Genomic DNA, 25038 nt, shown 5'->3' with positions numbered 1-25038 from the left:
ACTGTGAAGAAGAAAAACAGACGACACATTAGTGTGACAATAAGAGCATGGTTTCTATTTGAGTAGAAGGGAACAAATAGGCAAACATCAAATATTTGCTGGGTGCATGTCATATCTGTTATATCATTGTGTTGACTTCAATTGTCTTTTGAATCATAAGCTTTGCATAGCAAGGAACAGAGATGTGATATTGCCAGACCAGAAAATTTGTTTTGGAGGAGAGTCAATCTCGTGATAGGCTCTTTTAAGAAGCATTCCCTGACGGACACAATGACTCATTTTTTTTATTTCATATGAAAGAAGTGTGGAGATAAGGGCTGTTACATGAAATTGCGAAGCTCTGAGTCTTCCTATTTTAGGCTGCTTCATGTTCTTTAGATTCCAAAGCATGACACAGTGTGGCTGCCAGGGCTCTAAACATCATGTGCATGTTCCAGCCAACCTCAAGGAGGATGGGATGAAGCAGAGGATGAGCTTTCCTTTGGGAACAAAAAAGGCGGAGAAATATGTTGACATTTCAGATTAAATCTCATTGGCTGTGTCCAATGAGATAAAAAGTGCTATGTCCACTTCTAATTTAAATGAAATTGAGACATGTCCAGGTTGCATATGCCTAACTAAAAATCAGGAATTTTCTACTGTGAAAAGAGAGAACATACATCACAATACATCTCGCAGGTTTTCAGAAAAAGCCACTGAATTTTATAAGAAGGTATCTTTTGAGATCTTTGAGAATGCATTTTTAGTTGAATAATGAAAATAAAATTGTGGAGATATTAGAGAGGGTATGGTTGGGGAAACAAAATACTGCATTCTTAATCAATGAAAGCATTTGCCATTGAAAGGAAAGCAAAAAGTGGAAGGGCTTCTCAGGAGGACCTCAAGGGTAAGGGAAGGGAAGGGGACTTCGCATATTTGAAAGAAGAGTGGTGGAACACGAAGTATATTTGGGGACTTGGCTCTGGAGAAGATCTGAGAAATAGCTCCTGAAGGTAAGTTAGAAAGGACATATGTATAGACTAAAGCAGATTCAAAGAAAAGGATGCTAACTTAGATTCTATCAGATAGCCAGGACCTTCTCAGTTTAACAGAAACACAAGTCACACAATATAGGTAAGGGGAAGGTAAATGGATAATGTTTGAAATGCAGGTACAGAAATTTTTGAAGTAGCTCTCTAACTAAAATCAAATTTGGGGTCATGCTTCTGAATATCCCTGGCTCTACGGGGTGAGAATTGCTTTATTTTTGAAGCAAATCTCTTACAGTCTTTGAAGAAAAACTCCTATATCCATTAAGAAAGTAATTTATCAAAGATTTTACCTGCCTTTGGTTGCCTGGATATTGCAGCATTTAAAGAAATAAGTTATTTTAGTACTCATAGTAAAGACATATATTTTACAAAACTGCAATAGACTTCATACAGGCACTGTTATTGTTAAATTATGGATTTCTCAAAAAAAATTCTCTCTTTCAAAATCTTGCTGTCAGAGACAAATTCTTAGCTGGTTTTGGAATGTAATGTTGGCTTCCCAAGCAGAAAGTTAGTTTCATAAAGTGCTGAAAATTCATCACTAGCTTTTTCAGTGAAACTATAAATAACAGCTATATTGTGCCTTGGGAAAACAAACATAGGCTCAAAACTTTATTAAACGTTTTTTTGTGTGTTTTTTTACTTGAACTGCTGTGTAAGTCACCTATAGACTAAGCCTCATAACTTATGTTTTATTCTTAGCATACAAGGAGAGAGGTAACTGGTTAGTCTGACTGTGTATCTATCAAAAATTATCAATAAAAAATACCTTTCAGTCAGGATGAAAAATCTATGCCTATTGGGCCAATTTTTAAATGAGGTTTGATCCCATTTGGGAGGCAACCGATCGATGTTTCTCTCTTACATCCATGTTTCTCTCTTAAAATATAAAAGTCAATTAAATAAAAAGATTTTTAAAAAAGAAAGGTATATGAGTGAATAAATCACCTCATCCACTTAAAAATCAAGTTATCACTAGAATGCCTTATTTCTCTGATTCAAAGTTTATCATTAATATATTTTTTTAAATCAACAAGGGAACAGAGTATTTGTGTAAAGGGGGTGGAAGAGAAAGGCAAAGGGGGATACAATTATAGTTACAAAACCCCAAGCAAGACAACTTGCTATCATGGGTTACCTTTCCACTTACCTACTCCCATTTACATATGAAATTACTGGGGGCAAAAAAAAAAAAAAAAGAGTTCCTTGATTCCCTTAGTATATTTTTCTTTGGAATTTAATTTTGGAAATTAAATTCACTCTCTATATACATATTTTCCCCCAAATCCCAGCAAATCTAATAAAAAAGAATCCATTCAACAAAAGAGATGGGAACAAATATGTGGCTTTCTTAGGGCTCATATAAAAAGAGGTAGCACAATTCATCATATAGCCATTGAAGGTTCATTTAGAGTGAATTTGGAGGAACTGACCTAGAAGAGGAAGGCAGCTGGCTGTGCGTGGAAGAGACTGGAATGGAGGCTCATTTGAAATAGCAAGAGGAGGCGAAAGGAAATAACCCACAGACTTTTGTTTGGAGTGTGCTCTATGTTCTTTGAGGTGCCATTACTTTGTTATAGAATAGCTGTTCCATTTTCTAATCTCTTTTGTTGCTGGAGAGATTTATGTTAGGAAGTGGTTGAGGGACTCCTGGTCAGTTTTTAGCTAGGCAGCAAAATTTTGGCATGGCAATTCCTAAGAAAAAGGCAAGGAATCAAGAGAATGATTCCTTTAAACTCTGAAATTTTGGCATGGCAAGTCCTAAGACAAAGACAAGGAATCAAGAGAATGATTCCTTTAAACTCTGAAAGGAACTGGGTTTGGGTACATTATTGAATTAACAATAAATAACAATTACAGAATACATTATTCTTTTACAGCAAATATCACATTGAGTTGTAATTTTTTACTTGCATTTCTGTCTTTTTGATCTAGACTTTGAGATCTTCGGAGAAAATGTGCCCTTCTCATGTTTTTATCCCCAGCCTGATACAAAAATGTTTAGCAAAAATGTTTGTGTAATAAAGTAACTTAGCTATGTTTACCAGGTTGTCTTTTGCTAATTGTTTCCCAGATAGGCTTTTTCTCCTATAATTCACTATCTCTAATCAGATTTTACTTGTGGTGAATTTAACTATAGATATTTTATGCGAGTAATTAACAAATTTAGAATGTATACAGCAGGGGTACAATTATTTTGGAAAGATCATTTAAATGTTTAAAAAGGGAACAGTTTTGACCGCCTTGACATTTTAGTTGTAAAATGTTAGAAAAATAAAAAAATGCTAAAATATCTCCAATCCTGACAATTTTGAAAACTTGCTAAGAAAGAAAATTGAACAAGATAGGCTGGCTTTAATTTCTAAAAATATTTCTTATTTAGTGTTTTCAAGAGATTTTTATTTTGAGAAAATGCAAATAAATTCAAAAGCAGTTATATTGCTAGTACTGCCTGACTTATTGAATCAAGAAAAAAATTAACATTTTCCAGTCAAATAGAGGTATATATTTTTATGGACCCAAAAGTTGTGCTTTTTTGACCAAAAAAAAGTTGCTAATTTCAAAAGCGGAACATATTTAAAATCTTATTTAATTTGGTTCTTTCTCAGTGTCTTAGCACACTCTAATCATATTTATCTTAAGTCATTTCTTGTTCAAAAATCATATTAGTCTATTATTCACATAAAGGCAGTCTTATGATTATATTTTTATTATTTTATAGTATCATTAATAATGAAAACATTATATATTAACTTTTTCTTCAAAATTAAAGCTTACATCAGTTTTGGAAACTCATTGCAATATTTTATACACTGTTTATGTTACAACATCCTCATTTAATATGTAATTATAAAACAATCTAATAGAGAATGTCGGAGTGTATACATTTGTGTACTAAAAGCATGATGAGGTTTGTAATAGGTAATAATATTTGTTTATAATAGTGCTCTACTTTTACCAGGTTATTGATTAAAGTGAAATCAAGAAGTGACAGTAATCTCTTATGTAGTACACTTCCCAGAATAAAAAAGATGAGAAAATTAGTCTTCCTAACCCAGTAAATTCAGACAAGATTGACTTCATCTAAAATTTTCAGAGGCAAGATTTTTCATAGAGGTTCAATTACAGTATTGTCATTTTCTTGTACTGCATATTGTATTTACAAAATGAATATTATGAATATTTTAAATAAAACATAAACAGTAATATAATTTATATGCAACATTATATTTTACTTGCAAAGCTATCAGACACTTTCACTGTGGCTAGGAAAAATACCTGGTGAATATCCTTTGTATTATTCAAAGTTTATGGTAAAAATGAATGATGTTTATCTGATTATAGTTTAGTGCTAAGGTGAATAAATATTAAACCAAAATCTGTATTCATAAAATAATCCGATCTAAAACATACTCTAGTTCTTATACTAAACTGCCTATAAAAGTGTAAAATGTTGAGTTCAGATTAAACTGTGTGTTTTAAAGTATGTAAGTACATTTTTTTTGTATCTACTCATCTTTATTATTATTTTTTAAATTCTCACCCAAGGATATTTTGTTTGCTTTTGAAATGTATTTCAGAGAGAGAGGAAGGGGGAGAGGGAGAGACAGAAACATTGATGTTAAAGAGCAACATCCATCAGTTACTTCCTGTCTGTGCCCTGACCAGGGATCGAACCCACAGCCTAGGTATGTGCGCTGAGCAGGAATCGAACCAGCAACCTTTTGGTGTGTGGGACGGCGCGCCAATCAGTTGAGCCACCAAGCGAGGGCTCTGTTCATGTATTTGAACCTGAAGTTCTAAAAGCGCTCAGAATCCATTTATCATACTTCCCTTAATTGAACTCTGTTTTATTGTGAGTATAAGAGAATGAGAATGAAAACCAGGATGAAAGAACAATGACATTAATCTTCAGAGTTTCCTAAAGCCTGTATCTTCCTTAGAAGGGTCAAATGCAAAATATTTCTGTTAAAGAAAGAGGGGAAAAACCCACAAACATAATCCTTCAATTTAACTTAATACATCTCAATTTCCCACTTACTTTGGAGCAGCAGGGGTTCCCATGTCTTTCTCAAACTTGGACTTGTTGGTGAGGTGTCCTGAATTCACAATCTAGTGTGATGACAAAAACTTATCAACAAATCACATAACATTAAATTTATATTGTGGGAAAGAGATGAGATGGAGACATGCACTGTGCTCTAAGATTGTAAATTAGAAAAACTAATGTATTTAGGGAGACTAGGGGAGGTTTCTTTAAATGTGTGATGATAGCCCGAGGGAGGTAACCAGGAATTGGGCCATTTTCTCCTGACAACATTGAACTGTGCCAAGGAGGGGCTGGGAAAGGGCAGGTGAAATGCAACTTAATATGAATTGCTTTGAATGCAGCTTTTTCTTGATTGGATGTTTGTTTGCTTATTGTTGGGTTTTGAAAGGTTTCCAGAGATCCAATAAACTTATTTTAGTCAGTCTGTAGTTACTCATTTTGTGCTTCTGTAGGTGATCAACATCATTTGCTATGATGATTAGTTTTTATGTGTCAGTTTGGCTGGGCTATAGCACTACTCTATGGTACTCGGGGTATTTTGTAGATGTGGTTAACATTATATATAGCTGAATAAAAATAAGAGATTTCAGTTGTCTGGATGAGTGGACCTCATCCAGTCAATTGAAAGGACTCAAGAGGAAATCCTGATGTTTTCTAGAGAAAAATAAATTCATCCCCAAGACTCCTATTGGAGAGCTTCCAGCTTGCCGGCCTCCTCTATAGAATTCCTACTTGCCACCCTCACACTTGCGTGAGCCAAAACCTTGAAATGTCTCTAGATAGAAGATAGGTGATAGATTATAGATGATAGAAAGACAGATGATAGATTAGATAGATGATAGATGATGATAGATAAATAGATGGTAGATTAGATAGATAGATGATAGATAGATTAGATAGATGATGATGATAGATAGATAGAGATAGATGATAGATGATAGATAGATAGATGATAGATGATAGATAGATGATAGATAGATGATAGATAGATAGATAGATGATAGATAGATAGATAGATAGATAGATAGATAGATAGATAGATAGATAGATAGATAGATAGATAGATAGATTAGATAGATAGATGATAGATAGATAGATAGATAGATGATGATGATGATAGATAGATAGATAGATATAGATGATAGATGATAGATAGATGATAGATAGATGATAGATAGATAGATGATAGATAGATATAGATAGATAGATAGATAGATAGATAGATAGATAGATAGATAGATAGATGATAGATGATAGATAGATAGATAGATGATAGATAGATAGATAGATGATAGATAGATAGATAGATAGATAGATAGATAGATAGATAGATAGATAGATAGATGATAGATAGATAGATAGATAGATAGATAGATAGATAGATAGATAGATGATAGATAGGTAGATAGATGATAGATAGATAGATAGATAGATAGATAGATAGATAGATAGATAGATAGATAGATAGATGATAGATAGATAGATAGATAGATATAGATAGATGATAGATAGATAGATAGATGATAGATAGATAGATAGATAGATAGATATAGATAGATAGATAGATGATAGATAGATGATAGATAGATAGATGATAGATGATGATAGATAGATAGATAGATGATAGATAGATAGATAGATAGATAGATAGATAGATAGATGATAGATAGATAGATGATAGATGATGATAGATAGATAGATAGATGATAGATAGATAGATAGATAGATAGATGATAGATAGATAGATAGATAGATAGATGATAGATAGATAGATGATGATAGATAGATAGATAGATAGATAGATAGATAGATAGATAGATAGATAGATAGATAGAGATAGATAGATAGATGATAGATAGATAGATAGATAGATAGATAGATAGATGATAGATAGATAGATAGATGATAGATAGATAGATAGATAGATAGATAGATAGATAGATAGATAGATAGATAGATAGATAGATAGAGATAGATGACAGATGATAGATAGATCCTGCTTGTTCTGCTTCTCTATTTTTTTCAGGGGCAAATTTAGGTACTCCAACTTTTATGAATGTAACCTCTTGGAAATCTTTCTCCCCCTACCCTATTTCTCCTACTTCTTTACCCCACGCCTGCTGACTTGACTTTGGAGAGTAGAAACATTTCTCTGTCCCCTTTATCACAGAAGATAAAGAAGCACAATGGTCTCTCTTCAGGCATTTTCCTTAAAAGTCACCATTTTCTCTTTCCCAAGGTTTTTTTTAGGTAGCCAGGTAAGTGATTTTGCTGGAATGAGTCCTAACGTGAACCTTTTGCATGCCCCCAAAGCTGGATGGTCTTTGATCTTAAAATGTAGAATCTTTTACAGTCATTTTATTATTTTGTTTTAACTTTAAATAATTATTTTAGGTTTTACATTAGTGATATCAACAGGCAATTGGGATATTTTGAGATTTTAGCAAAACCCTGGCTTATTACTTTACAATGCCTTTCCATAAGAGATAGCAGAAGCAGAATTCTACCGTAGAAGCTAGATTTCAGTATCCGTTATCACAGTGCCCCAAGGCCTTCATCTAAAGAAACCAATAACAAACTGCAGAGCTGTTTATAAGGGCTCTGAGGTTTCCTTGATAAGATTTTATATATTGCTTTGTGTTTTAGTTTCAGCTTTCCTTCCTTTCTTATCTGTCTCTTGTAAAGAGCCAGGGTTTTTATCATTGTTCTTAAATTTAATCTAAGAATATCTTTTGAATAAGTAACATCAATTTAAATTATGAATATGAATAAATAATACTTGTTGAAGTCTTACTATATTCCAGGCCCTGTTTTAAGTACTCTACACATTAACTCATTTGTTCCTTACCAGAGCCCTTTGATTGTTATAGGATGGTAAGAAGCTAGGAAAATTCCAGGACAAGCGGGATAGGGAAACTGAGTCAGATAGCTAAACAGCAGTTTGCAGCCACCTAGTAAATCCTATCTTCCCTAAACTGAGGATACTTAGGATTACAGTGGTGCCTCACTTTCTCATGTAATCCATTCCGGAGACCATTTGAGTTTTGAAACATTGGAAACCCGAAGGATCCACAGCCGACAGCTGGGCCTCAGGACCTTGCTCTTAGCAGAAGCTGCGTGGCGTGTTCCACTTCCCGGGCGTGTTGGAAAACTGAGGCACCACTGTAAATGGTTTGTACGTCTCCCCAACCAGAAGGGTAAGTAGCTTAAATCACGCTGATCAGAGAGACAGAAAACAGAAATCCAATTAGTGTCATTTGCCAGTCATACCTTAAGACAGACAAATTTAGAGAAAAAAATCTCATTTTGGTACATGCGCATAAATCTGATGAATGTTCTATTGATCTACCCTAAAACCGCTCCTAAACACCCAGCCTTTAAAACCCCTGAAAACTAAGGTCCCAGCATGCGCTCCCACCAGGGAGCTTGCCCATGCCGTTCCCTTCCCCCACAGGCATGCATCCCCTAACCTCTGAGGGACCCCATGAGACTTGCAGCCAGGGGAACAATGAGCAGTGGCCGCTCTTCCCGGGCTAACCCCCGAACCTGTCTCCAAGGCCCCCTTTTCTCTGACTTCCCAGTGAGCCGAGCAGCCCCGCCGAGGCTCTCCTGTAGCTCCTATGCCCTTGTTTCACTGTCCGAAGTATATTTTTGCTGCGGTCAATAAATTACTGCTTTCTTTTCTACACTTTGTCTCTTGATTGAAATACAGTGGCACCTCAGTTTTCAACTCTCTCTGTTGATGAACGTTTCGGGTTACAAGCCTTGTAAACAGGGAAGGAAATGCTTCGGGTTTCGAACCCCCCTCGGGAGTCAAACACCCCCCTCGGCTTCTGCGGAGGGCAAGGGCCTGAGGCCCAGCTGTCGGCTGCGGGTCCCTCAGGTTTCCAACGTTTCGGAACCCGAACGGTTTCCAGAGCAGATTACATTAGAAAACCGAGGCACCACTGTGTTTCCCTCAAGAAGACAAGAACTGAGGTCTCCTCATCTGGTCAGTAACATCTTTCACCCGGTAACATAATGGTAGCACTATATTTTTAATATTAAATATGAGAAACTAAACTGAGGTAGATTAGGTAACTTGCCCAAGTTCACAGGCTAGAGATCACAGGTAGATTAGGTAACTTGCCCAAGTTCACAGGAAAGAGATCAAGCCAGAGTCCAGTTATTCAGTCTATGAGGAGAGCTCCCCACCAATAATATTTTGAGCAGAGACCCTGCCATACCTGTGTTTCTTTAAACACAGAATATACCATATTTCTTGATAAATAAACAATACTTGTGTGGTTATGCATTATTTGTCTGAGAACAGACAATATTTGTTTAGTGAAAATATATCTGAACAGATTTGGTTTTGCAGTGATGTTGCTGTTGTATTTCTATAAAAAAAATAATAATGTTTTCTTCTTTTATGAAATAAAGTATTTAGGCTAAAATTTTCTGTGACTCTTAGAACTCTAAAAATCTCTGAATCTAAAAGACCTTAAGGCAATTATTATTTCTTCAGCTGCAGTTTGGTGACTACAGTTTTATCCAAGCCAAAATATTTTATTTTCCTCTATTCACTATTGGACTGACAATGCAAAAAGACTGGGGATTCCAGGGGTATTCTTAGAACAGCATATACAGTGCTATTTACTTGTTAGCTCTAATCCTTCTAGAACAAACAGAGAAAAGGGAAACACGATCAATGTGCTGCCTCATAGTTTTCATAAGATAAAAGTAAAAATAGTTAATCAGCAAAAATATAATTCTTATTGATATTAACATCAAATAATTTTATTCAGTGCCTCCTCCTGCAAGGGGGATAGAGTGACATAGGGTAATTAATGAATATTTTATATTTGCATTCATAGACTAATTTTAAAATATAGCAACACAAAGTAGTCTGATGGCATTCTACTCAACAACAAGCAAGTAAAAACAAAAGATAGCAATACATTTGATTTTACAAATGCATTTTTTAGTGCATGGGATTTTTTTAATCCCCTCTTTTTGCCTATAAAATGGGAAAAGAAACTTTACCTTCTAATTTTGCTGGGAGAAGTAAATGAGATAACACAATAAAGTACTTAAGAATATAGCTTGGTTAATAGTTAGACTTTAATACATGTTAGCTAGTACCTAATATGAAAGAGAACAAGTATCCAGATTTAAGATGATTTGACTTAATACCAAAGTAAGTTTTTAAAATACCTGGAACAGCACTGACCGGTGTGGTCAGTAGTTAAGAGCACCGGCCCACACACAGAAGGGTTGAAGGTTCTATTCCTGGTCAAAGGCATGTGCCTGGGTTGCAGATCAGTCCTAGGCCCCAGATGGGCCATGTGTGGGAGGCAACCAATAGATCTTTCTCTCTCTCTCTTTCTCTCCCTCTCTCTCTTTCTCTGTTTCCCCCCCTGCCTCCCTCCCTTCCATCCTCCCTAAAAATCAATGGAAAAAGTACCCCCTGGTGAAGATTAACAATAAAAATAAAAATAAAATAAAATACCTGCAGCTAGAAAGAATTTCTTTATTTTTCTGATAGGTTGTTAAACTATCTGTGCTTTCAGTGTACTAATGTCCTTTTGGGGAGAAAAAATAAGTCTTGCTCTACCAGTTTAGATTCTTGGCTGCGACCATGCTGTGATAAAAAAACAGATTAACAGGAGAAAAACAAACAGATGTTTTATAAAATGTATAGTTCCTGTATACATGGAAGATGTCCAGAAAAACTGAGTAACTCCCTGAAATGTCTCAAGCTACCACATTAAATAATATCCCCAGATAAAGACAAAAGAAGACATTGGGGTGGGGAGAAGGCCAGTTATGGGAGGTTACCAGGAAAAGCACAATAAACAAGGGTAAGGTTGTTAATGAGGATTTAAGTCATTGACTTCTCCATTAATATGTTTCTAGAGATTTGGTATCATCTTTCTCTTTCTAGAAGGAGAGAAACTCTTACACATGAAAATTTCTCTTTGTATAAGTAGCTCTTCTAAAAAGGTAACTTCTACTCTATTTTCAAAGCTTTTCCTGTATCTGCTGTTTTTTATAAATAATTAGCCTAAAATAACCCTTGTACCAGAGAGGAATATTTTGGGGTGGTATATTGTGTTCCCCTTCAGTTCCTATAGATCTTCCAGACAAGCTATAGTATATATATCCACAGATTAATTTTGCTGGCTTTTAAACTATCAGTGCTTTTACAGGTGTCTGTTTAAAACCCACTCCCTTAAGCATTAACCCCTAGGGATAACATCTAGGCTTCATTTGTGTTTCATCTCCAGGCCCAGAAAAGCAGAAAACCAGATAAGTGATGCCATGACTGACCTCAGGACCAGCTCCTTTGACTAATCACCCCCTGTTCTGGTGCCTATCAATCAGTAGACACCAAGACCCTGAAAGGACACACCAGAAAAGTTTATGACTATTCTATTGGTATCCTCCCCAGAGACCTCCATATAAATACTCTCAAGATGAAGGGTCCGATGTTGCTCTATCTATGGAGTGGGCCTCCACCTTTCCTCACCCCTTTTCCCCAGGCATGTTTTCCTTGCCTCTCTTTTTCTCTTAACTTCCAAGGGCCTTTCTTTTGTCTTCATAACTTGTTTCCTAAGCCCATTTCTTCTATAGCTAACTTCTTCTACCTCTATAACTTTCTAAATAAACTTTCTCTTATAGTTTGAGTCTTGACTCTGAACTCTTTCTTAGCCAGAACTCAACTACCAAGATTGCTGAACTGAGATCTAACACCTGGTGCTGTTTTGCCGCCAACATCTTCATAGCCAGAGTTCCATGCTCTATTGGTTTGTCTGCTAAATTTTAACTCACAGTATTGCCTGTTTTTGGCCCAATTACTCCTGACTGGCCAATCATATAAGGCAACTAACTGAAGCTGAAAATAGATAATAGGCAAAATCTGTGGTGATCAAATTCCTGTGATTTGCTACTCCTTGGGTAGTCAATGGCTCAGAAAAATTAGCCCCATTTAGCAGTTTATTAGAAATGCTAGATCTTTCAGCTCACTCCAGAAAAAAAAAAAAAAAGTGAGTCATAATCTCAATTAACAAGATATCTGAGAGATGTATATGTACATTAATATCTGAAAGTCACCACTTACTAAAAATTCAGATTCTTGAGTTGCATACTCAAAGATTCTATTTCAATGAGTCCCCAATGATGTGTAGGAATTTGCAACCAAACAATCACCCGAGTTGATTAGAACAATGGAGGTCTTGAGACAACACTTTCAGAAACATGACTTTATTGTGAGGATCATCCTAAACATATTAAAATAAATATGAAGATAATCCTAGAAAAAATATAAAGGGAATTTAAGGATCTTAGCTTTTTAAGCTAAACTAATGCATCTTGGATGTTGGCATGCACCTTACTCCCAGGTCTAGAGTGATATTTTTAGAGGAGACAATCTTGCATTTCCTGCAATGATACAGAAAGCCAGCTCAAGACATTATAAGCCCAGACCCAGTTTCAAAAAATGCACAAACTACTCTAATGGAATCTCTCGTGTGCATTTTGTTCAGTGAAAAAAGGAAGGTTCATGGGCAAAATATAAGAGGAGCTTGAGATTTTATTTCTTTTAATAACAATCCCATTTTAAATTCATTTCTGTAGCTAATCTGATATCTTGCCTTTTGGTCTACTCTCTCTTTCAGCCAATGCCTTTTATCCTGCCCTCTCTTTCAGCCAGTCTATGAGAAGCCTAGAAAAGCCTTTGCTGTCTTGAACTAGAAGTGCCTAATTTGACATTTCCCTTATCAAACAAACAAAGTAAAAACACCTCCAACAAAAAACATGTAGTCATGAAAGTAACACAGAAGTAAAGGAGTGAAAGTCCCCTAAAGTGCTATAAAAATGTGATGCTATTAATTCCCAGTCCTAACCCCACCCTTAAGTAAATTAAAACGGCAATGTTCATTCATTTTTGTCAAGAACATAAATTGATACAACCTTTCTGGAAAGTAATTTGGCATTATGTTTCAATAACCTTTAAAATGTTCATACTCTTTAAACCAGTAATTCCTCCTGAAGTAATTTTTCCTAAGGTGATATGAGCAAAGATTTATGTACAAAGACTTTCATGGCTTTGTTATTTGTAGGAACAAAAAATGAAAATGGACATTACCTTATATTCAATAATAGAGGCTTGGATATATAATATGGTAGACATATGAGGGTTGCATGAACAATTATGTAAATTGATTTAAGTGGTCTATGACAGAGTTGGTAATGAGCAAATGTAGAGGGTCTGAATTTGCTACCCCAAAATATATCTTTTTAAATCCTTAAAATAAGGATTATTTTAAGCTGGTTATTTTTAAGAGGCAACAGACGTGGGAGAAGCTTTGGAAACTGGGTACAAGTTATCCTTTTGTAAGAGACATTTACAAGAAAATCTTTTGTAAGTGTGTCTTCCTCTATGCAGCAGGAAGAGAAAGATGACTCAGTCTCTAGAAACTCTTACCAATGGGGAAGGCAAGACTTAAATCTATATAACACCCACCCTTGTTTACTGTACTTTTCCTAATAACCTCCCATAACTGACTCACTACCCCCAACATCTGCAGGTGGTATTTAAGGTGGTGTCTTCCACCATTTAAGGGAGTTACTCAGCTTTTCTTTGTCCAATGATAAAGGAAGTATGCATGTTATTAAAACTTTTGTTTGTTTTTCCCCAGTTAATCTGTCTTGTTAGTTTGATTACTAGACCAGCCGAAGAATCTAAAAGAGTAGAAGAAAATGTTTCATCCCTACACAAGCAAACAGCTGGACCAGTGTCTGTTCTAAGTGAGAATAGAAGCTCTCATGGGCATGGAGTGGAAAAGGCAGAATGCTGTGGTGGCAAGAACACAGGGTTTCAGTCCAGAAGAGCCGTGTTCTAGCATAGGCTCCAAAACATGCAAACCAAGGGACTGAATCTGGTTATCAACCCCGGGGCTCAATTTTACACCCGAATAAGGACAATACAACCTCGCTTAAAGGTTTGTCTCTGTGCGTTTGTGAATCTCTGAGCTGCTATATATGACAGTTCATTTTAACTACAGTGTGTTAAAGTACAAAATCCAATCAAGTAAATTTGAAGATCTCATTGGCTTTTCTAAGGGGCTTTCGAATGGGGCAGCACCCCATCTAGCCACCTGAAGGGCACTCGGAGGAGCTGGAGGAAGAGTGTGTGGCAGAGGAAGTATTAACAAAAGAAAGGAAAGGATTATATTTAGTTCAGGTCACTTTCCTTTGAGGGGAATGGTAGCAAGGGTTTTATCATTAAGTATTGATCAGGAATTTCCAGACTGATTGGTTTAAAATTCCATTCCTGTGAGAGGCTAAAACTACAATTAGGTTAGTTATTAAGTTTTGGTTTGGTGAGTGGCTTAGCCACAGTGACTCCATTTTGGCCTGTTGTTTCTTTTTATAACAAGTATCATATAAATGTGTTAGTTATGTAATAATACTGGTAAAGATTTAAAGCTCAGTTGGTTGGAACACCTTTCCATGCACCAAAAGGTTGCCTATTCAATTCCCCGTCAAGGCCTGTACCTACGTTATGGGTTCAATCCCAGTCAGGGTGCATACTGGAAGCAACCGATCATTGCTTCTCTCTCTTTCTCTCTCCTTTCCTCTCTCTCTAAAATCAATAATAAAGCATTTTCTCTGGGGAAGATTTAAAAAAAAAAAAAAAAAAAAATTAGAGCCCAGAGGAAAAACGGAAAAACTTTAAGTTGGGGGAATTTATAAGATGCAAGAATTCTACAAATGATAGAATACCATGAAAAAAACATAGAGATATTATTGGGAGACATTATGACACTATTTCCACACTTATCATGGCCACTGAGGTAGCAAGGGCTCTGTCCCTGAATATGGTATGTGTTTCTTCAGAGCAAATTAAAGCCCCTTTCCTCCCTCTTGGTTTGTACTCTTTCTGTGTACTTGATTCTAATTTCGGCAATCAAAGCTAAGGTATGATTCAGGACTGGCTCAAATTATGCATGACTATAATTAATAATTCAGTTTTCAACACACACATGCACACACACAAATGATAATTCTCTGAGGTTTCAGATACGTTAACTAACTTTATGGTTGTAATAATTTCACAATATACATGTAAATCAAATGATTACATTATACCCCACAGTCTTACACAATGTTACATGTCGATTATAACAAAGCTGAAAAAAAGGAAAAGCAAAATGCTGAGGGCACATGACCCAACCAGAGAAAATAGATTTCGATGACTTTTTTGGTCTGGTTGTTGAAAGAAGAGATTTTTGGCTTTCTACCACCAGGCTTAAACCTTGAAGTACATACTTAGAGCTGCCTGTAGCCACTTTTCTCTCATGTGGCTTCTGGACAAAAAAACAGTGAGGAGAAGAGCTGAGACAAAAGTTGGAAGGAGATGGGTTTTCATAACTTCATTTAAATTAAGCCTTCCTTGTTATCTAAGTAATTCAATAAAAAATGTTTGTCATTGCCAGTTCAAATTTGTTTGTTTGCCCAACAAAAATAAGCCTTAATAGTACAATACATAGACATCAGTTATTATTAAATACATTATTTTTATTCCACATGTTTGAAAGAATATCCATTTAAAAAATACAGTACCTATTAATATAGTGAGTGATTTGAGAAACAATTTATGCCACATAGAAAAAAGATAAATCCATCAGCAAACACTTTCTAGAAATAAATATCCAGAAAGATCCAGTATACTGCTCATGGTAAATTACAAAATGACTGAGCACACTAATTTTTGAATATATTAACAGAGTCTATAAAACATCTTAAAAGGAGTTAAAAAAAATTAAAGAAGACAGGATACATTTAGTGACTGTTTTATAAACCACTGGGAGCCTCTACGGTCCAAGCGGGAAGGTTTGCAGCTGTTTCTGTTGCATTTGAATCTACATCTCTGAACTTCAGTTTTCCTGTTTGAAATCATGTGATAATTAAGGTTGTTTTCAGTGTTTGAGTTTGTCCACATGAAGTGCACAGGGCAGTGCTAAGTATATATGGCAGCAGCTACCATACATAGTTAAGTCCTCACTCCCCCCTCTTTTCTCCATAGTACAACAAAACATGATATTCTTACATTTGAAAGAAACCTTAGAACTCATTCACTCTTCTATTAATGATGTATCTTTTCCCAATGCAGTATTTATACAATATTCTGAAATGGTAAAAATTTCAATATGTACTTGTGGAAATGCCTTTTAAATGTGGAATTCACTAAAAATGTATTGACAGCTCACATAAAGCTGGTAGTGACAGAAGAGCATGCTTTCTTATGGATAAATATGGATTAAACTATTTGAACTAAAGAGTTAATATTTCTCCAGAGGAAGCAACTTCATAGCAGGGTGCTCAAAATGCTGATAGTAGGCAAGAGCTGTTAAACTATATGAGTGATTTGGAGGATGGTCGTAGATAGTGAGGTGTTAAATTTCTGCTGATCGCCAAAAATTATTTAGGTTAGTGAAAAACATGCAGGATTATGAGGAAATCCAGAAGGATCTAATTAAACTGGGTGATTGGGCAATGTGATGACAGATTAAATTTAGTGGAGATAAGAGCAAGGTAATGCATATTGGGAAAAATAATTTAAACTTTCCATGCACACTGATGGGCTCTGAATTAGCCCGAACCTCTTAGGGAAAGCATTTAGGAGTCATTATGGATAGTTCAATGAGAAAGCTGCTCAATGTGCAGGAGCATGTAAAGTGGCCAATAGAACACTTGTAGGTATTAATTAGAGTATGTGAAGTAATATGAAAACTATTAACATGAAATTACATAAATCAATGGAATTCTCATACTTAGCTATATTTATTTTAGGTCCTTTATCAGAAAACACTAAAGGATAATTGATGATGTGTTCGATTGTTAAATTAAAAGTGGGCAAATAGTTTGTGTACTTGTTTAGGAATGCAATAGCGGCAAGACAGATAAAATAGCCTCAAAAATAATGAGCGGTTCAGCAAAAATATTTTTTGGACATTCTTTTTTAGTAAGTACTAAAATAAGATGACACTAGGGGACCTAAAATCTACATTTTAACAGAAATATCTTCATATGACTCAAAATCAATCTGTAATTCACTCCTGTAGTAAATAATTGAGGTGAATAGCTCAGCAAGATTCACAGAGATTAGATACTTATATGAGTATGAATCACATTTGCAGCTATACTAGGTACACCAGATTCAGATGTCGCAGCATATAACTAAACATGCTCAGAGCACCTACATTAGCCTACAATTGGACAAAAATCATCTCCCTATCACTGCCCAGAATCACAAAAGAGTATTGTATTACATCATGCTAGTCTTGGAAAAGATCAAAATTCAAAGTCTGACTTGTGCTGAATGTGTATCATTTTTGCACTATTGTAAAGTTGAAAAATCTAAGTTGATCCATCGTGATGGGGACCATCAGTAGTATTAAAAATCAGTGAGAAGACAAAAAGAAGTTTGCAAGTTTTTATTTCAGTACACAGCAGGTTCTCAAATAACTTTGTTTGGTTCAACATCATTTCATTATTACGTTAATGAGAAAAAATTGATTTTCTGCTGTGTGCAGTTTGCAGTTCTCCCCATGCCTGTGTGGGTTTCTCCAAGAATTCCAGGATCCTTCCACATCCCAAGGCTGTGCACCTGAGTACCTGGCATGTTTATGTTGCCCCAGCCCGGAAGAGTGTCTTGTCTACACTGGGTCCCGCCTTGTGCCCTGAGCTTCCAGGATAAGTTCTGGCCACCAGCAACCCTGAACTGGAATAAGCGGGTTGGAAAGCCATTATTTGATTTGTCTTTATTAATCTTTCTAAAATACATGTATAGCTCACATTTATTTCAATGTTTAAAATTGGAAGTGTTTTGAGTCTTTATTTAGAAATTTGGTGATGTGTTTGTGACTGGAAATATGCCATAGGAGGTTAACTCTTGTTTATAAATTAGCTTATGGTAAAACTGGTTTCATTATATGTTGTTTTGATTGAAGTTGTAGTTTCCAAGAAACTATCAATGGTAAGTGAGGACTTACTTGATAAGTATTTGGTAACCCATAGTTATGCAGAAATTGTAGTAAAACTGTTCTTTATTAACAATAACGGTTATCTTCCTTGCATTTAATAATAGTATCTATTCTAAGTTCAGATAATACATGTATATTAAATTTATGTGAATAGATAGTCTAAGCAGATAAAAACAAATCATTCTAATTACTTCAGTTAGAAAGAATTGAATTCAATGACTTTGTTATATAGTTGAAAAAGTTGAGAACCCAAAGAGGAGAGTAGGTGCTACCATTCTTAGGCTAAAAGAACAAAGAGGTGAGACAATGATACTAGAGCTCAGGACCCCAATTTGGAACCATAGGGGGTCTACATGTTCAGAACCAAACCCATGGGGAAGATTCAACCACCGCTGAGCACATCCCGAGACTGAGGGCAGTGAAACGGGGATATACTAGCATACCCTTCCTCCTTTTTTCATTTCTGTCAGTGCTTCCCATTTACTAAAGCAGGCAGAAGCTAGTTAAAATAACTGATGGAAGGAAGCCTGCAAAGGACCAGCCTGATACTGTGCAAAACAAAAGAAGGGCAAAATATAGAACGAAAGGTACATGGCCCATGGCTGTCCTACCATCAAACAAAAATGTATTCTTCAACTCATTATGAGCAAAGTCAATTTTACTAATTGTTGTATGAGATACAAAGACTTTATGTTATACACATCATAGTTTTAAACTTCATTGGCCCACCGTTGATACGTTCCTTGTCCCAAATATATTTCTACCCTCGTTTTTTGTATCTTTCTTTCTTACCCCTTGTGGAGCTCAGACTAATAACCAAATTCCTAGCAAAGCATCCACCAATAATAACTAAGAATGGAATACATAACTATAAACAAATTATAATGTCCCTCATAAGAATCTTTCAATTAAACATTATCTTAATAACGAAAAGTACATCTCAAATTATCTTAAAGTATGTTAAATTCTTTCCCGTTCCTTTTTGTCCATATTTTTGATGGAAAACATCCATCAGAATACTTAGGAATGTTTTATCCTTTCAGTCTCCACTACTTTACCTCCTGTTCTAGCTTCATCACGTTACAAATAAAAAAATTCATTATTACCACTCCATTGATAACATGTTTGTTAAATCATCAATGAATTCATATTGATAAATTAAAAAACCTCCATGGCAACAACCTTTACTCTGGTTCTTTCTTTTTAATCACCTTTGTTAACTACTCTTTTGCTCAGATCTTAAATTTTGGACAACTTCTGGGTCAGATCCTTGGCCTTCATTACATACATATCCTAGATTCCCCCCCTCTCTCTTTAACTTTATTCCATCCCATGGCTTAAAATACCCAAAGCAAATTTGCAACTAAAGGCTTGACTCTAACTCAAAATCCAAACTTATGTACACAACTAGCTCCCCAACATATTTACTTGGTTGTCTCAACTATAACTTGTTATAAATTAATTCGTTCTAAAGAGAGGATTTTATTCCTCTATCCCCAAACCTGCTTCTGTTGTAGTCTTCTCCACCTCTTAGGGATTATGCTTTTTCCTTAGATCTCAAAAAGCCTACAACTCAACCAAAATTATTCTTTGCTCCTGACTTACAGACAATCTATTCACATCACCTTTCAGCTTCACTTCCTCAGTGTATATAGAATATCAGCATTTTCACTTTCTCCATTTCTTCCAACCTCAGTCAAATTCACCCTCATCTCTCCCCTAGATTTGTGCAATGCCAAATCTCCTTTTTCTATCTGCACTTCTTTACAGATCACCCCCCACACAGTAGCCAGATTAATCATCTAGAAATGTAATTAAGATCACGTCACCCTCCTGCTTATGATTTCTTATTACACTTAGCATAAAATCAAACTCCCTACTATGATCTATAAAAACATATAAAGATAATAAAAATATTTTAAGTAGTTTTGCCCTAATCAGATGTTTCTGAACATACTTGCTGGGATTAATAAATCTCTAAACATATCCATCCCATATAAGTCTATTGACCTAAAGGCCTATGTTGTCTTCTTAATTTTAGTAACTTTAAAAAAGATGACTTTTTTAGAACTCAAAGCACTTTTGAGGCAAGTAGGGCAGCCCTATATCTTCACATCCTTGAAACAGAGCCCAGTAGTAGAAGTCATGGCAGCACTCCATTATCAGAGACCTGCCTTTGTGGAAAGCATAAAATTGTTTGTTGGTTTTCTAGCTATCATTTTCAACATCTGAATCAATGATGCAATTCCAAAGACTTTAGGCCCAACAGCAATATCACATATTAAATGCCAAAAAAATATCAAATGGAGATATGAGAGTTACTTGAAAGATTACCTGCAACTGTGGTCTGATGCCACTTGGTAGGACCATCAACATGCATGGGGGATTAAGTTATATAAACTCAGTTGAATTGAATTGAAGCAGCTGTCTTAATGGGCCAGAAAATCAACCAGTCTGAGTGAAAAATTCACTTGAAATGGCTGACCGGTGCTGGTTGAAGAAGCAACTAAAATTTGAGGAATCCTTAAAATCCCCGAAACTAAGAGGGGGAAAAAAGCTATTTCTTTTTTTTTCCCCCATCTGAGTGCTTGACATAATCTAGAGATAGCCTCGGGGCTCTAAGCCCCAAAAAACATATTGTACCTCTCTTAATCTCTAAAAATATCTTTTAAATTCTCAATGATACTGATCACCATGTAGACTAAGGACACATAGACTAATACTTTGAACTCTGTACTTATGTCCTTACTTCACAAATAATTTTTCCAATGGTCTTACATATTTCTAAGTACCTTTCTTTATTATTATAATAATGCATATTACTATGAACATGATGCTCATCTTATTGAGTTTTCACATACATTATCTGAAGACTTTGAATTAGGCATTACCATGATTATTATACAAAAGAGAAACCTAACACTCAGACATGATAAATAATTTGCTAAGATCACACACATGTGAGATGACAAAGCTGGGATTCAAATCAAGGCCTTCATCTTCTGTAAAAATGTGTCTCCTTAGACTTTTGAAAAATCTATTGGATCTTATTTTTTTTACCAAAATCTTCATCTGGTAACCAGAAACTCTAGAATAGTTTTTTATACTTTTGCCTAAGAGAAATAAATAAAGTTATGCCACAGTACTCACCTATTGTGAGACGTGTCTGTTGAGGTCCTCTTTCAACTTTTTAATTGGACTTTTTTTTTTGCTTGGTGTTGAGTTGTATGAATTCTTTATTTATTTTGGATATTAATCCCTTGTTGGAGCTGTTGGTCGCTTTTTTATTTTGTTGACAGTTTCTTTTGCTGTACAGAAGAAGCTTTTTAGTTTGATATAGTCCCATTTATTTATTTTTGACTTTGCATCCCTTGCTTTTGCAAATTTATAAAATCCTCTCTAAGACCATAAGTCCATATGTTTAGTACCTATGTTTTCTTCTATGTAATTTATTGTTTCAAGTCTTATATTTAGGTCTTTGATCCATTTTGAGTTAATTTTTGTACATGGGGACAAACTGTAGTCTAGTTTGGTGGTTACCAGAAGGAATGTGGATAGAAGAGTAGTAAAGGCTAAAGGGAGTCAAATATATGGTGATAGAAGAAAATTAACGTAATCATTGGCAGGCACACAATGCAATATACAGATGATGTATTATAAAATTGTACACTTGAAACCTATATAATTTTATTAACCAATGTCATCCCCATAAATTTAATTTAAAAGTACTCACCTATTAAGCAGACCTCACTATAAGAATCCATTAATTTATTAGGTGATTTATGGAATTGACAATGACTTGAAAATTCAAATAATTCTAAGTCAAGCCCATATTTATTATGACTTAATAATACCAAATAAAAGAAGGCAAGACTTTGTGCAGGTAGGTGATTTCTTCCTAAATTAAGCATTTGTATACAAATAAAATTCTTGCAGCCGAAAGTCTTTCATTTTGAAGTAGCCTCAAAATGCTTTGCAGTGAATCAAGTGCTAGCTTGAATAGAGTAAATAGTTTCATTTTAGTAGAAACTATTTTGTCACTATATCAGCAATTCTCATTTAAAACATGTGCATTACTTATTCAGCTATTTGAAATATGGTATTAAAGAGGAGCTATTTTGTCAATTATATTTTTATTTACCAAGCCTTCATTTTTAAACCTGTAACAGTGTGTGTTGTTAAGACATCAATTACCACTTAAGAAATGTACTAGTTTTTCTTGAGTTTCTCAACAAGTTTCTATGCCAAAGAAAATGCTAATCCTTTCAAATTATTGAGGATGTTAGAAAGAAAAGAGAAAAATTCTTTCTACCCATCTAGGTTCTTCAGCTGGTCTTATAATTAAATTTACATAAGAATAAGATCGATTAATAGTAGAAAAACACATTTTAATTTTATATGTACAGAAGCCCCATAAAAATCTGAGAACCAAAGGTAGCCAGGTAATTGAGGCTATTATGCCATCCCGAGTTAAGGAATCAGGTAGGGGCCTGAAGCTTCAAATGGGAGAGGGGAATTTACAGGAAGACAGGAAAAGCAAATGCTTCCTAATCACATATTTGCCCTGCCATGCAGGTAAATCTTTCAGACTAAAAGTTATCTCTGGTAATGGTTCTCTTTCTGGGCCAAACCTTCCTATCTAAACTCTCAGGCAGCTAAGAGAGGGCTAAAAGTTCTGGAGTTTGCTGGGTCTTAATTTTCTTGTGTTCAAAATAATTTAGGGCACCATATTTTGCTCCCTTCAGTAATCAGTATATAATCCTCTTTTTTGTTCTTATATGTATTACAAATCCTAAACAATTCTGAGTGTCAGTTTAAGGAGTGAAAGCCCTATGTAATATTTCTAATGCTTATTGATCATTTTAAGTTAAAATCTTTAGTGATCTATCTCTATTCAAAAACTAAGCCAAAAAATAATGTTTCCTATAGAAAATGTTCTCAATACATAATTTAAAAAAGTGGAATTAGAAGAATATTTTATACTATATTTTAATATCCACAAAAACGTAGTTTCCATTATTAATAAATTTTATGATAATTATTTCAAGCTTTTATATAGACAAAAAAGCAAAACCCTTTAGTTACAACTACCAGGAATGAAGAAGATGGAAAATATGCTGATGGATATATGAAAACAAACCTTAAAATAGCAAGACTATGCTAAGATGATTTTATATTTAATCCTTTTAGATTCAAATTCCATAACCTTTTAAAAATTTTAGATGATGATAATTATTTTATATGGCTCAAAATCTCCACAAAGTTTCCAAATTAACTTATTCTTTTATATTTCAATAAATTACTAAACTATTACAACATATTTTTCTTGTTAATTTTAAGTATATTGAAATTGTAGAACCTAAGTGTATTCATTTTTATTTTTAATATTTCTTTTTACATATGCATATACACATATATTTTATGAAGGTGCATACAACAAATCACATTATTTCTTTGTTTATTCTGTAGATAAATACTTATTAAATACCATCCATGGATCAAGCATGGTTTAACTTCAGAAGATAAAATGTACAAAAAATGCCCATCTACCTTTTTAACTGAGATAAGATTATCTTTAATTAGTATATTGATTTTATATACATGCATTTATTTTAACTGAAAAGCACAAGTAACAAGGCATTTCCAACTTTCAAATGAACTTAAATAAAAATTAAAAATAACTATTTCTAGAGAAATTAGTTTAGTTTAACTGTGCTAAATGGTATATGTGCATCCTATAATACAATAAAACCCTGCAAAATAAGTATTTTAAAGTCACTCATTTTACCAGTAATTAACTTGAAATGAATGTAGAATGTATTTCTTTAGAATAACCACGGTATGCAATAAGTGATGGCTAGGTCCTACATTGCTCAAAAGTTTATGTAGCTCTTGATTTGATAATTTATCTTTTTTTTAGTGTTGATCCATCTAATGCAGTTATTTTCCAATCTTTTTTACTAGATAGTCAAATATTTCTGGTAATTTTAATAGGTGTTAATAAAAAGTCAATGTTCAATATATATTCTATAATAAAAAATTGTAAGTAAGAAAAATACAGTTGAATTTTTTTTAATTATCATAATTGTGAAAATCAGATATGGCATAGTGAATAATTCTTAATTTATAAGTATATAAGATTCAAAATCTGGGTATAACATTTACATTCATGTTCAATCAAATAACCATTATTTTAAAGCACATTGAGTATTTGATGATGATCTGTTTAGGTTTGGGGGGTTATATTTTGACATTTTGTTTGTTTTGTTCATAATAAAATAACTGATTTAATTTAAAGTATTTTCATTGTCATACATATAAAAGATAAAAATCGCATTTTGACTATTTCTTGGCAGCAATTAATCTATGTTCATTTTTCCTGTCCTACATAGTTTATCACACTTGGTATTTTATGAGTGAATATTCATGTACTGTCAGTATACAATATATCATTAAATGTTCTGTATGAAATAAATTAGAAAAAATGTCTTGTTATTGACCTACAGTTGCTCAGAATCTTTCTGCTCATCAAATGAAATACTCCTTCAGGTTTGTATAGTTTGCCTAGGATCTTAATTCCATGAGAAAACATGTTCTCAATACAACTGTGGATACTACATGGTCCACACATCATCCCCTACTCACTAGATGTGTATGATGGATTCCATGGAAGCAATGCTGGGGGAAGGCATAGGATAATGCTTAGGAATAGAATCTGGGCTCAAGAAGAAGGATACATGGACACTAACGATGACAATTATAAGACATTGGTGTCATTTGAATTGTCCTCACTTCATTTTTCATACCCATAAAGTGGCAGTTATAATAACATCTATATCACAGGCATTTGAGAGTTAAATGATAATGTATTGCTTAAAGCATTGCTTGACATACAGTTAATGTCTAATAACTGTTGAGAGAACAA

The sequence above is a fragment of the Miniopterus natalensis genome, chromosome 9, assembly GCF_054644295.1.
Source record: "Miniopterus natalensis isolate mMinNat1 chromosome 9, mMinNat1.hap1, whole genome shotgun sequence".
Taxonomy (NCBI): Eukaryota; Metazoa; Chordata; class Mammalia; order Chiroptera; family Miniopteridae; genus Miniopterus; species Miniopterus natalensis.
Note: the sequence above shows the minus strand (reverse complement) of the source record.